This window comes from Heptranchias perlo, unplaced genomic scaffold, assembly GCF_035084215.1.
Source record: "Heptranchias perlo isolate sHepPer1 unplaced genomic scaffold, sHepPer1.hap1 HAP1_SCAFFOLD_50, whole genome shotgun sequence".
Lineage (NCBI taxonomy): Eukaryota > Metazoa > Chordata > Chondrichthyes > Hexanchiformes > Hexanchidae > Heptranchias > Heptranchias perlo.
The window spans coordinates 3,272,492-3,287,299 of record NW_027139516.1 but is presented as its reverse complement, the minus strand read 5'-3'; the positions used below and the strand labels follow the sequence as shown (position 1 = coordinate 3,287,299).

Genomic DNA, 14,808 nt, shown 5'->3' with positions numbered 1-14,808 from the left:
AGAGCGCTCGCTTTGCATGCGAGAAGTAGCGGGATCGACGCCCGCATTTTCCACTCACTTTTTTACCTTGGGGAATTGTCCCGAAACAAAAATGGTGTCAGTTTTCAGCAAATCCAGAACCCACGTCAATCCTCAGCTTCGATAAATCGAGATCAATGAGCAGCAAATCTTTAGGTGTGCTGCAGTCAGCAAAAGTTTTTGATTTTGGTGTTGAGCAAAGATGGAAAGATGAAGTGAGACATGGAAAAAAGCTTCACAAGTCCTGATATCTTTTCTGTGGATTGAACTCAGGATTTACAAAGTTAATAAAACTAATGCACTCCCTGCTGTGTGAAAAGCGCACGAACGGTGGAGACTGCCAGGCAGCATTACCAATAAGAACATAAGAACATAAGAAATTGGAGCAGGAGTAGGCCAATCGGCCCCTCGAGCCTGCTCCGCCATTCAATAAGATCATGGCTGATCTGATCCCAACCACAAATCTAAAGAACACAAGAAGTCGGAGCAGGACCCGGCCACATAGCCCCTGGGCCCTCTCCGCCACCCACAGGGCATTGACCGATCCGAACTCAGCTTCATGTCCAATTTCCTGCCCGCTCCCCATAACCCCTAATTCCCTTTACTTCCAGGAAACTGTCTATTTCTGTTTTAAATTTATCTAATGATGTAGCTTCCACAGCTTCCTGGGGCAGCAAATTCCACAGACCTACCACCCTCTGAGTGAAGAAGTTTCTCCTCATCTCAGTTTTGAAAGAGCAGCCCCTTATTCTAAGATTATGCCCCCTAGTTCTAGTTTCACCCATCTTTGGGAACATCCTTACTGCATCCACCCGATCAAGACCCTTCACAATCTTATATGTTTCAATAAGATCGCCTCTCATTCTTCTGAACTCCAATGAGTAGAGTCCCAATCTACTCAAACTCTCCTCATATGTCCGCCCCCTCATCCCCGGGATTAACCGAGTGAACCTTCTTTGTACTGCCTCGAGAGCAAGTATGTCTTTTCTTAAGTATGGAGACCAAAACTGTATGCAGTATTCCAGGTGCGGTCTCACCAATACCTTATATAACTGCAGCAATACCTCCTTGTTTTTATATTCTATCCCCCTAGCAATAAAAGCCAACATTCCGTTGGCTTTCTTGATCACCTGCTGCACCTGCATACCAACTTTTTGATTTTCTTGCACCAGGACCCCCAGATCCCTTTGTACTGCAGTACTTTCCAGTCTCTCACCATTAAAAAAATAACTTGCTATCTGATTTTTCCTGCCAAAGTGCATAACCTCACATTTTCCAATATTATATTGCATCTGCCAAATCTCCGCCCACTCACCCAGCCTGTCTATATCCCCTTGCAGGTTTTTTATGTCCTCCTCACTCTCTACTTTCCCTCCCATCTTTGTATCATCTGCAAATTTTGATATGTTGCACTCGGTCCCCTCCTCCAAATCGTTAATATAGATTGTAAAGAGTTGGGGACCCAGCACCGACCCCTGTGGAACACCACTGGTTACTGGTTGCCAGTCCGAAAATGAACCATTTATCCCAACTCTCTGCTTCCTGTTCGATAACCAATCCTCCACCCATGCCAGAATATTACCCCCAATCCCGTGATTTTTTATCTTAAGTAATAATCTTTTATGTGGCACCTTGTCGAATGCCTTCTGGAAGTCTAAATACACTATGTCCACTGGTTCCCCTTTATCCACCCTATACGTTATATCCTCGAAGAACTCAAGCAAATTTGTCAGACATGACTTCCCCTTCATAAAGCCATGCTGACTTTGTCCTATTAAATTATGCTTATCTAAATGTTCCGTTACTGTCTCCCTAATAATAGACTCCAAAATTTTACCCACCACAGATGTTAAGCTAACTGGCCTATAATTTCCAGCCTTCTGCCTACTACCCTTTTTAAATAACGGTGTTACATTAGCAGTTTTCCAATCTGCCGGGACCTCTCCTGAGTCCAGGGAATTTTGGAAAACTATCACCAAAGCATCCACAATCCCTACTGCCACTTCCCTCAAGACCCTAGAATGGAAGCCATCAGGTCCAGGGGATTTATCCGCCTTGAGTCCCATTATTTTACTGAGTACCATCTCCTGAGTGATTTTAATCGTATTTAGCTCCTCCCCCCCGAGAGTCCCCTGTTTGTCCAGTGTTGGGATATTCTTAGTGTCCTCTACTGTGAAGACTGAAACAAAATATTTGTTCAGCATTTTTGCCATCTCCATGTTTCCCACCATTAATTTCCCGGTCTCATCCTCTAAGGGACCTATGTTTGCCTTAGCCACCCTTTTTCTTTTTATATAACTATAGAAACTCTTGCTATCTGTTTTTATATTTTTTGCTAATTTCTTTTCATAATCTAACTTCCCTTTCTTAATCAATCCTTTAGTTACTTTTTGCTGTCTTTTGAAGAATTCCCAATCTTCTATCCTCCCACTAAGTTTGGCTACCTTATATGTCCTTGTTTTTAGTCGGATACTATCCTTGATTTCTTTACTTAGCCACGGATGGCTGTCATTTCTTTTACACCCTTTTTTCCTCAGTGGAATATATTTATTTTGAAAGTTGTAAAATAACTCCCTAAATGAACACCACTGCTCATGTACCGTCTTACCCTTTAATCTATTTTCCCAGTCCACTTTAATCAATTCCGCTCTCATACCATCATAGTCTCCTTTATTCAAGCTCAGTACGCTTGTTTGAGAATCAACCTTCTCACCCTCTAATTGGATATGGAATTCAACCATGTTGTGGTCGCTCGTTCCAAGGGGATCCTTAACTAGGACATTATTAATTAATCCTGACTCATTACACAGGACCAGGTCCAAGGTTGCCTGCCCCCTTGTAGGATCAGTTACATACTGCTCAAGAAATCCATCCCTGATGCACTCAATGAACTCGTCCTCAAGGCTGCTCTGCCCAATTTGATTTGTCCAGTTAATATTATAATTAAAATCCCCCATAATTATGGCTGTTCCCTTATTACATGCCCCGACTATCTCCTGATTAATACTTCTTCCAGCAGAGTTGCAACTATTAGGAGGCCTATATACTACGCCCACTAATGTTTTTTTTCCCTTATTATTCCTTATCTCCACCCAAACTGTTTCATTATCTTGATGCTTTGTCCCAATATCATTTCTCTGTATTACAGTGATTCCTTCCTTTATTAACATAGCCACCCCACCTCCCCTTCCTTCCTGCCTGTCCTTCCTGATTGTTAAATACCCTGGCATATTTAATTCCCAGTCGTTGTCACCCTGCAGCCATGTTTCTGTAATGGCCACAAGATCATACCCATACGTAGTTATTTGTGCCGTTAACTCGTCCATTTTATTACGAATGCTACGTGCATTCAGATAAAGAACTTTCAAATCTGTTTTGTGACGCTTAGTTCCTGCTTTTTCCTTTTTTAACACTTTACCTATTACTCCATACCTTCTGTCCCTTCCTGTTACGCTTTCCTCTCTCTCCCTGCTCAGGTTCCCAACCCCCTGCCACTTTAGTTTAAACCCTCCCCAACAGCACTAGCAAACACTCCTCCTAGGACAGCGGTCCCGGCCCTGCCCAGGTGCAGACCATCCGGTTTGTACTGGTCCCACCTCCCCCAGAACCGTTTCCAGTGTCCCAGGAATTTGAATCCCTCCCCCTTGCACCATTCCTCTAGCCACGTATTCATTTGAAATATCCTCCTATTTCTACTCTGACTAGCACGTGGCACTGGCAGCAATCCTGAGGTTACTACCTTTGAGGTCCTATTTTTTAATTTACCTCCTAACTCCCTATATTCTGCTTTTAGGACCTCATCCCCTTTTTTACCTATATCGTTGGTGCCTATGTGCACCACGACAGCTGGCTGTTCGCCCTCCCCCTCCAAAATGTTCTGTAGCCGCTCCGAGACATCCTTGATCCTTGCACCAGGGAGGCAACACACCATCCTGGAGTCTCGGTTGCGGCCGCAGAAACGCCTGTCTATTCCCCTTACAATTGAGTTCCCTATCACTATAGCTCTGCCACTCTTTTTCCTCCCAGCCTGTGCAGCAGAGCTACCCGTGGTGCCAGGAAGTTGGCTGCTGCTGCCTTCCCCTGATAAGTCATCCCCGCCAACAGCATCCAAAGTGGCATATCTGTTTGAGAGGGGGATGGCCACAGGGGACCCCTGCACTACCTGCCTGCATCTCTTACTCTTCCTGGTGGTCACCCATTCACTTCCTGCCTGTATACCCTTTACCTGCGGTGTGACCAACTCGCTAAACGTGCTATCCACGAGTTTCTCTGCATCGCGAATGCTCCACAGTGAGTCCACCCGCAGCTCGAGCTCCGAGATACGATCGGTCAGTAGCTGCAGGTGGACACACTTCCCGCACACATGGTCGGCAGGGACACTGGTAGTGTCCATGACTTCCCACATCTTGCAGGAGGAGCATATCACGGGTGCGAGGTCTGCTGCCATGACTTGCCTTAGCTTAGTTACCCCTTTTAAATTACGTTGAAATTAGAAAATGTTAACTATACTAGGGACCTAGGTTCACTAAAAAAAAACACTATCTGCTATAAAACCTGCAGATCTTCCCTTTCTTATTACTTTACTTACAGTAAAATGGTAGAAATACTCACCTGAACCTACTCACCAATCATCTGCCTCCCCTGTGCCGCGTCACTTTCTGACTGGTGACGTCACCTTGAACTCTGCCGCTGGTCTCAGAGTCTCGCTCTCAGAGTAAGATCTGGTCTCACTCTCTCCGCGCTGTTTATATCTCCGCTCTGGTCTCGCTCTCTCCGCGCTGTTTATATCTCCGCTCTGGTCTCGCTCTCTCCCGCCGCTCACCGACTGGACTCTCGCTCTCTCCGCGCTGTTTATATCTCCGCTCTGGTCTCGCTCTCTCCCGCCGCTCACCGACTGAACTCTCGCTCTCTCCGCGCTGTTTATATCCCCGCTCTGGTCTCGCTCTCTCCCGCCGCTCACCGCTCTCAGGTCCACTACCGCTCTGCAGGAAAAGCAAGGCAAAGCAGCACCTCCTTCCCCCACTTTACCAAACTCCCACACGTCCCGAACTCTCAGCACACTGTGTTGTCCTCACACCGTGCTGTCCGCACTGACAGGCCCCTGTATTTCTACAGTTGAGACTCAGATGAGTCAGGCCTGCCCCACCTTCAGGGACCAATTGAATCTAGCCAACCAATTAACTTGCTACAGCAGCTCTCTGCTGAAGCCAGACAGAAACTTAGAAATTTAAACTTTTAAATTGACCTTAAACAGTTGAAGCAATATGCACTAGATTTAAAGAGATTAACCCTTAAAGAGATTAACCCTTCAACTCCCACACGTACCGAACTCTCAGCACACTATCTATAGTCATAAAGTAATGGACAGTTGGCAAAAACAATCCAGTCAGGTAGGAGTTGACCAGACAATCTTCTGATTTGTCATTAGACACGAAATCCACTGCTCCACTGGTCTCGGGTGTGCAGAGAATGTAGCAGCTCATGCTGCCACAGCGCTGCGGTCTGAGCAGGAAATGAGTCAGTCTCGGTCATGCACACGTGACTCCACGAGTCCGGGAGGATCAAAAGGCGCACAGTGAATATTGACCAAAGAGAGCAATCTTGGCTGCTTCCCTTCGATCGTTCAGCTAGTACAGCGGAGGACTGTAATACAATTATCAGATAAAAGTCATCCTTAGGTTTCTGGTTGGAACTAGCGAACGTGCTTTTGGAGTAAGCAGAAATTAGCTCAAGTCCGTTTTCTTTACTTTACAGACAGCCTACAGCTTAACATGTTGGCGCTGAGGCACAGGAGACCTCCTTTCCTTTCTGAAACCTGAAAGCTTTTTGTGTCTGCCCGAAAACGGCTGTTTTGCTCGAGCACTTGCCTCTGCTCACCAGCAGGGCGTACCTTTGAATAACAACACGTCAAACCGCACTCACTTTCAGGCAAATCAGCCTTCCATCAGTCAGACAGACCGACAGACAGACAGAGCTCACTCTGTTTCCTCAAGCTCGGGCTGCTGTTCTTGTCCGATGATCTCGTCTGCGTTCCGCAGGCTCGGGCTCTTCTCGGCATCATTCACGATTACTGTGCCTTCCCGTTCTGCGGTTGCTCACTTGCGAATACTCGATACCGCGGATTGGAACAAAGTATTGAAAAAATTCAGGGAGGTGGCAATTCGTGGCGCTGTTTGGAGGCGAGTGTGAAGCGACTATTGTGAAGGACAATTGGTCTCGCTAAGCAGGGGAATTAGCTCAAATGGTAGAGCGCTCGCTTAGCATGCGAGAAGTAGCGGGATCGATGCCCGCATTCTCCATTCACTTTTTTACCTTGGGGAATTGTCCCGAAACAAAAATGGTGTCAGTTTTCAGCAAATCCAGAACCCACGTCAATCCTCAGCTTCGATGAACAGAGGTCAAGGAGCAGTAAATCTTTTGGTGTGCTGCAGTCAGCAAAAGTTTTTGATTTTAGTGTTTAGCAAAGATGGAAAGATGAAGTGAGACATGGAAAAAAGCTTCACAGGCCCTGATATCTTTTCTGTGGATTGAACTCAGGATTTACAAAGTTCATAAAGCTAATATACTCCCTGCTGTGTGAAAAGCGCACGAACGGTGGAGACTGCCAGGCAGCACTGCCAATTAGTTTAGTTTGCAAGCTATCTAAAGTCATAAAGTGATGGACAGTTGGCAAAAAACAATCCAGTCAGCTAGGAGTTGTCCAGACAATCTTCTGATTTGTCATTAGACACGATATCCACTGCTCCACGGTGTGCAGAGAAAGTAGCAGCTCACACTGCCACAGCGCTGCGGTCTGAGCAGGAAATGAGTCAGTCTCGGTCATGCACACATGACTCCACGAGTCCGGGAGTGTCAAAAGGCGCACAGTGAATATTTACCAAAGAGAGCAATCTTGGCTGCTTCCCTTCGTACAGCGGAGGACTGCAATACAATTATCAGATAAAAGTCATCCTTAGGTTTTTGGTTTGAACTAGCGAACGTGCTTTTGGAGGAAGCAGAAATTAGCTCAAGGCCGTTTTCTTTACTTTACAGACAGCCTACAGCTTAACATGTTGGCGCTGAGGCACAGGATACCTCCTTTCCTTTCTGAAACCTGAAAGCTTTTTGTGTCCGCCCGAAAACGGCTGTTTTGCTCTAGCAGTTGCCTCTGCTCACCAGCAGGGAGTGCCTTTGAATAACAACACGTCAAACCGCACTCACTTTCAGGCAAATCAGCCTTCGATCGGTCAGTCAGACAGACAGACAGACAGACAGAGCTCTCGCTGTTTCCTCAAGCTCGGGCTGCTGTTCTTTTCCGATGACCTCGTCTGCCTTCCGCAAGCTCGGGCTCTTCTCGGCATCATTCACGATTACTGTGCCTTCCCGTTCTGCGGTTGCTCACTTGCGAATACTCGATAACGCGGATTGGAGCAAAGTATTGAAAAAATTCAGGGAGGTGGCAATTCGTGGCGCTGTTTGGAGGCGAGTGTTAAGCGACTATTGTGAAGGGCAAGTGGACTCGCTAAGTAGGGGAATTAGCTCAAATGGTAGAGCGCTCGCTTTGCATGCGAGAAGTAGCGGGATCGGTGCCCGCATTCTCCACTCACTTTTTTACCTTGGGGAATTGTCCCGAAACAAAAATGGTGCCAGTTTTCAGCAAATCCAGAACCCACGTCAATCCTCAGCTTCGATAAATCGAGATCAATGAGCAGCAAATCTTTAGGTGTGCTGCAGTCAGCAAAAGTTTTTGATTTTGGTGTTTAGCAAAGATGGAAAGATGAAGTGAGACATGGAAAAAAGCTTCACAAGTCCTGATATCTTTTCTGTGGATTGAACTCAGGATTTACAAAGTTAATAAAACTAATGCACTCCCTGCTGTGTGAAAAGCGCACGAACGGTGGAGACTGCCAGGCAGCATTACCAATAATGTAAGTTTGCAAGCTATCTATAGTCATAAAGTAATGGACAGTTGGCAAAAACAATCCAGTCAGGTAGGAGTTGACCAGACAATCTTCTGATTTGTCATTAGACACGAAATCCACTGCTCCACTGGTCTCGGGTGTGCAGAGAAAGTACCAGCTCACACTGCCACAGCGCTGCGGTTTGAGCAGGAAATGAGTCAGTCTCGGTCATGCACACGTGACTCCACGAGTCCGGGAGTGTCAAAAGGCGCACAGTGAATATTGACCAAAGAGAGCAATCTTGGCTGCTTCCCTTCGATCCTTCAGCTGGTACAGCGGAGGACTGCAATACAATTAACAGAGAAAAGTCATCCTTAGGTTTCTGGTTGGAACTAGCGAACGTGCTTTTGGAGTAAGCAGAAATTAGCTCAAGGCCGTTTTCTTTACTTTACAGACAGCCAAAAGCTTAACATGTTGGCGCTGAGGCACATGAGACCTCCTTTCCTTTCTGAAACAAAAGGTTTTTGTGTCTGTCCGAAAACGGCTGTTTTGCTCCAGCACTTTCCTCTGCTCACCAGCAGGACGTACCTTTGAGTAACAACACGTCACACCGCACTGACTTTCAGGCAAAGAAGCCTTCCATCAGTCAGTCAGATATACAGACAGAGCACTCGCTGTTTCCTCAAGCTCGGGCTGCTGTTCTTTTCCGATGACCTCGTCTGCGTTCCGCAGGCTCGGGCTCTTCTCGGCATCATTCACGATTACTGTGCCTTCCCGTTCTGCTGTTGCTCAATTGCGAACACTCGATACCGCGGATTGGAGCAAAGTATTGAAAAAATTCAGGGAGGTGGCAATTCGTGGCACTGCCTGGAGACGAATGTTAAGCGATTATTGTGAAGGGCAAATTCACCACCGCAACTGGGGAATTAGCTCAAATGGTAGAGTGATCGCTTAGCATGCGAGAAGTACTGCGATCGATGTCCGCATTTTCCACTCACTTTTTTACCTTGGGGAATTGTCCGGAATCAAAAATGGTTCCAGTTTTCAGCAAATCCATAACCCACGTGAATCCTGAGCTTCGATAAATCGAGGTCAAGGGGCAGTAAATCTTTTGGTGTGCTGCAGTCAGCAAAAGTTTTTGATTTTGGTGTTTCGCAAAGATGGAAAGATAAAGTGAGACATGGAAAAAAGCTTCACGGGTCCTGGTATCTTTTCTTTGGATTGAGCTCAGGATTTACAAAGTGAATAAAACTAATGCATTTCCTGCTCTGTTAAGAGTGCACGAACGGTGGAGACTTCCAGGCAGCACTACCAATTAGGTCAATTTGCAAGCTATTAAAAGTCATAAAGTAATGGACAGTTTGCAAAAACAATCCAGTCAGGTTGGAGTTGACCAGACAATCTTCTGATTTGTCATAAGACACGGTATCCACTGCTGCATTAGCCTCTCGGGTGTGCAGAGAAAGTAACAGCTCACACTGCCACAACGATGCGCTATGAGCAGAAAATGAGTCAGTCTCGGTCATGCACATGTGACTCCACGAGTCCGGAAGTGTCAAAAGGCGCACAGTGAACATTTACCAAAGAGAGCAATCTTTGCTGCTTCCCTTCGATCGTTCAGCTGGTACAGCGGAGGACTGCAATACAATTAACAGATAAAAGTCATTCTTAGGATTCTGGTTGGAACCAGCGAACGTGCTTTTGGAGTAAGCAGAAATTAGCTCAAGGCCGTTTTCTTTACTTTACAGACAGCCTACAGCTTAACATGTTGGCGCTGAGGCACAGGAGACCTCCGTTCCTTTCTTCAACCTGAAAGCTTTGTGTGTCTGCCCGGAAACGTCTGTTTTGCTCGAGCACTTGCCTCTGCTCACCAGCAGGGCAAGTGCACCTTTGAGTGACAACACGTCAAACCGCACTGACTTTATTACGAACAGAAGACAAACACACGTCTTCGTTCAAAAACCACCCTGCAGGTGGACACGGAGTGAGATAAACACAGGGCAGAGAGGCAGACAGTATCCGGAAACATCGGGAAGTGGACCAGAGGAATAGATTGAGCGCTTTGTTATCAGAAAATTGTCTGAACCTCCACGGTCAATGAAAGGGCTTTTGTTGGTCGGTTTCCCATTGAACCGGATAATTCGGGAGAACTTGGTCGATGTTTGGTTCGCTTCCCTTGACCCCACCAGCGGAAAAGGTTTGTCGATCCCACCCGACAACTCGTTTCAAAAACCACTCTGTCCAAAGCAAATGTATCCTTCCAGATTAAAAGGGAATAAAACTTGAAAACAGCGTCACTGTGGATCAGTTTTCTCTCACTCAAAGTAAACTGTTTAATGAAGTAAAAGATGCACCTTCCAAAGAATCAGGGAACAGCCACTGTCTCCCTTTTTGGCAGGAGAAGAAAATCGATGCGGATGTTCATGGAGACCAAGTTCCAACATAATGTTCCTGCCTGGAATCGAACTGGGGACTTTTTGTGTACAAAGCAGACGTGATAACCGCTACACTACGGAAATGGATAATATTTCACTAAACAATGGGCAACTGAATGGTGTTCTCTCTCTGCTCGCAGTTGGAATGTGTTGTTTCAAGTGCAGCAAGAGAAACAGACAGTGGCTGTTCCCCCTTTGCTTTAAAAACTCTCAGGGTGGTGGGTTTGAGCCCACGTTGGGCGAGTACCGTTTTAAACTTTTATGCTGCTTCCACCGGTGAGCCCCAGCTCTGACACTTCCCCCACCCGCCTCTGTCTCACCGCGCACGATGGGGCCGCGCCCGGGCTGAATCTCTCCAATGAGGTTTCCGCCCCTGTCGCAGCATGAAATGTTCCTTGTCAAAGTCACAAATGATACCGTATGTGACTACCACCATGATAAACTATCCCTCCTCATCCTTCTCAAATACAATATCTCACCGTGCTGTTATGCTGTTAGACTAGTTTCCTCTCTCTGCTCTTATTTGGAATATGTTGCTTTTCCGTCTGACAACACTTAGTATCATCGTATTATGTTAGTCCACAAGAGGAGATCATTCGGCCCGTCGTGCCTGTGCCGGGTCAAACGCACATTTTCGTTCAAAATTCGTTCAGGAATAGATTGAGTGCTTTGTTATCAGAACATTGCCTGAACCCCCACAGTCTACAGCTTTCCACCTCAATATCAACCACACGGCCTATTTTTGTGTCACCCGCAAATTTCTTCATCATGCCCCCTCCGTTTAAGTCCGAATCGTTAATGTGTACCACAAAAAGCAAAGGACCAAGTACCGAGCCCTGCGGCACCCCACTGGAAACAGCCTTCCAGCCGCAAAAACACCCATCGACCATTACCCTTTGCTTCCTGCCACTGAGCTAATTTTGGATCCAACAAGCCACATTCCCTTGGATCCCATGGGCCTTTAATTTTTCGACCAATCTGCCATTTGGGAATTTTTCAAAAGCCTTGCTAAAATCCATGTAGACGACATCAATTGCACTACCCTCATCGATCCTCCTTGTCACCTCCTCGAAAAATTCAATCAGGTTAGTCAGACACGAACTCCCCTGAACAAATCCATGCTGACTGTCCTTGATGAGTCCGTGCCTTTCGAAGTGACAGTTTATCCGAGCCCTCAGAAATTATTCCAATAATTTGAAATGGAGTCTTTCTCCTGGTTGCTGCAATAACAGACAAGGCGCTTAAAGTAACCATGCCCGGCTAGCTCAGTCGGTAGAGCATGAGATTCTTAATCTCAGGGTCGTGGGTTCAAGCCCCACGTTGGGCGAGTGCGATTTTCAACTTTTATGCTCAATTCACTGACCAACAGTGCAGAAATAATGCAGAATGGAACACGCATTCGGTAGTCAGGATGGCCGAGCGGTCGAAGGCGCTGCGTTCAGGTCACAGTCTCTTCTGGAGGCGTGGGTTCGAATCCCACTTCTGACATTGCTTACTTTTACTAAGACGTGAAAATATTTTATTGGTGGATTGGGCTGCAGCTGATTTTTCGACCAAGTTGAGTTGCTCCTCCCACAAAAGCAACTGGCTTTGTGATGGAAATGTGACTTGAGAAGTTTCAAACGGTGAAATGTTTGACATATTAATGACCTGGACAAAGAAATAGAACAGCAGTGGGAAACATTTAAAACGGTGATCAATAGAGTCCAGGAGAAATATATCCCACTGAAAAGCAAGAACAAACTGGCCAGAAATGACACACCAGGGATGAATAAAGAAATCAGGGTAAAATTGAAACTAAAGAAAAAGGCACACACTGGACAATAAAGGAGAGAGGGGAATGTGAAAAGACTGGGAAAGAAGTCTAAAGAACTATTAGAAAGGCAAAAAGGAATATAAAAAAAGCAAAGTATTCGAGACACATCAACAGCCCAAGAAAATTTAGGATAGGAATAGGGTCACTTAGCGATACACACGACAAACTCACAGGCAATGACAGCGAAATGGCAGAAATATTAAATAATCACTTTGCTTCAGTATTTACCAGGGAGACTGTCGGCATGGCAGTAGAAGTAGAGATCAAAAAATATGTAAAGACATTTAAGATGGAAAGCGGGGAGATAATTGATAAACTAATCAAACTCAGAGAGGAAATTTCCTGTTCGGAGCCTAACCAGAGTTTCAAACCGCTCAGCCACGCTAATTTCCGTATTACTGTTCAGGAGCTCATTTCACAGGGACACGATTACTGCGCTCCATTTAGGGAGGCTCAGTGAAAGGCGGAAATTGATCTATTAATCGAATCATAGAATAAGACAGCGCTATTCGGATACCATTCGGCCCATCGTGCCTGTGCCTGCTCTCTGAAAGAGCTGTCCAGTTCGTCCCACTCGCCTGCTGTTTCCCCATAGCCCTGAAAATGTTTCCATCCAAGCGTTTATCCAATTCACTTTTGAAAACTGTGAGTTAAGAAAAACAATATTGAAAGGGGTGATGGGGTCTCTGCAGCGTCGATGTAGAGTGTGTGATGATTGAAGTTATCAAGATGGTTGCTTTACACATGGTATGTTGTGCAATCATCCTGAAATATCTTCAATATCCAATACAAATTAAATTGCAAACCTGACGGACAAACACTGGAAAACAAGTCACGAGTGAACGCAAATCATCTGGGACCCGTTTTCAGCCTCACGGCACTTTAAATGAAGTGAAATAACTTTGCATTGAAAATATTTGGAACTTGCATCTGTGCCTTCATCTGTTCCATTTGTAAAAGTTGCTGGCGTCTGAAGATGTGCACGCCTCTGCTCCCTCCATTGAACAAGAAAGGAGCCGTTTGACGTTGACGGGACCTGTTGCTTATGAGCTCATCCTTTACATTGAGTGGGTTCGCGTTTTTTAAACGGCGTCAGCTTTAGCCCAGCGGTAAACTTCACAACAAACAAGTTCATCACCGTCTCACCGCGGGCACTGACTGACATGTTTATTGTTATTTCTTTCAGACCAAAATGAATAGTGACCGTGATTTTAAATTTGCACGAAGTGATTTTTAGATAGTCGCCTTTCAATGTTTCAAAGGTGACTCCTAATTTATGATTGTCCGGCGATTTCACCAGCCGTGTTGAAAACAAAACATGTCTCTGCTTTTCGCGTCTTTTTTCGAAAGGCAAAATATATATTTCCCGTGGCCTCTGAAGGATGGACAAGTACATTTCAGAAAGCTGAAGCAAGTTCACCGAGCTGACCACGTTAAAGGCAATGAAATAGAATCATAGAATCATAGAAGTTACAACATGGAAACAGGCCCTTCGGCCCAACATGTCCATGTCGCCCAGTTTATACCACTAAGCTAGTCCCAATTGCCTGCACTTGGCCCATATCCCTCGATACCCATCTTACCCATGTAACTGTCCAAATGCTTTGTAAAAGACAAAATTGTACCCGCCTCTACTACTGCCTCTGGCAGCTCGTTCCAGACACTCACCACCCTTTGAGTGAAAAAATTGCCCCTCTGGATCCTTTTGTATCTCTCCCCTCTCACCTTAAATCTGTGCCCCCTCGTTATAGGCTCCCCTACCTTTGGGAAAAGATTTTGACTATCGACCTTATCTATGCCCCTCATTATTTTATAGACTTCTATAAGATCAACCCTTAACCTCCTACTCTCCAGGGAAAAAAGTCCCAGTCTGTCTAACCTCTCCCTGTAAGTCAAACCATCAAGTCGCGGTAGCATCCTAGTAAATCTTTTCTGCACTCTTTCTAGTTTAATAATATCCTTTCTATAATAGGGTGACCAGAACTGTACACAGTACTCCAAGTGTGGCCTCACAATGCCCTGTGCAACTTCAACAAGACATCCCAACTCCTGCATTCAATGTTCTGACCAATGAAACCAAGCATGCTGAATGCCTTCTTCACCACCCTATCCACCTGTGACTCCACTTTCAAGGAGCTGTGAATCTGTACTCCTAGATCTCTTTGTTCTATAACTCTCCCCAACGCCCTACCATTAACGGAGTAGGTCCTGGCCCGATTCGATCTACCAAAATGCATCACCTCACATTTATCTAAATTAAACTCCATCTGCCATTCATCGGCCCACTGGCCCAATTTATCAAGATCCCGTTGCAATCCTAGATAACCTTCTTCACTGTCCACAATGCCACCAATCTTGGTGTCATCTGCAAACTTACTAACCATGCCTCCTAAATTCTCATCCAAATCATTAATATAAATAACAAATAACAGCGGACCCAGCACCGATCCCTGAGGCACACCGCTGGACACAGGCATCCAGTTTGAAAAACAAACCTCGACAACCACCCTCTGTCTTCTGTCGTCAAGCCAATTTTGTATCCAATTGGCTACCTCACCTTGGATCCCATGAGATTTAACCTTATGTAACAACCTACCATGCGGTACCTTGTCAAATGCTTTGCTGAAGTCCATGTAGACCACGTCTACTGCACAGCCCT

At 45.7% G+C, this 14,808-nt stretch overlaps 2 non-coding genes across 2 annotated transcripts; both read left to right on the top strand.

Moving 5' to 3' along the window:
• The first annotated feature begins 11,587 nt into the window (after positions 1–11,587).
• Positions 11,588–11,660, top strand: trnak-cuu (transfer RNA lysine (anticodon CUU)). Its single transcript has one exon. It is a non-coding gene; the product is annotated as a tRNA-Lys (tRNA).
• Positions 11,661–11,738: 78 nt separating this feature from the next.
• trnal-cag (transfer RNA leucine (anticodon CAG)) lies at positions 11,739–11,821 on the top strand. The gene has a single exon. It is a non-coding gene; the product is annotated as a tRNA-Leu (tRNA).
• The last annotated feature ends 2,987 nt before the right edge of the window (positions 11,822–14,808 follow it).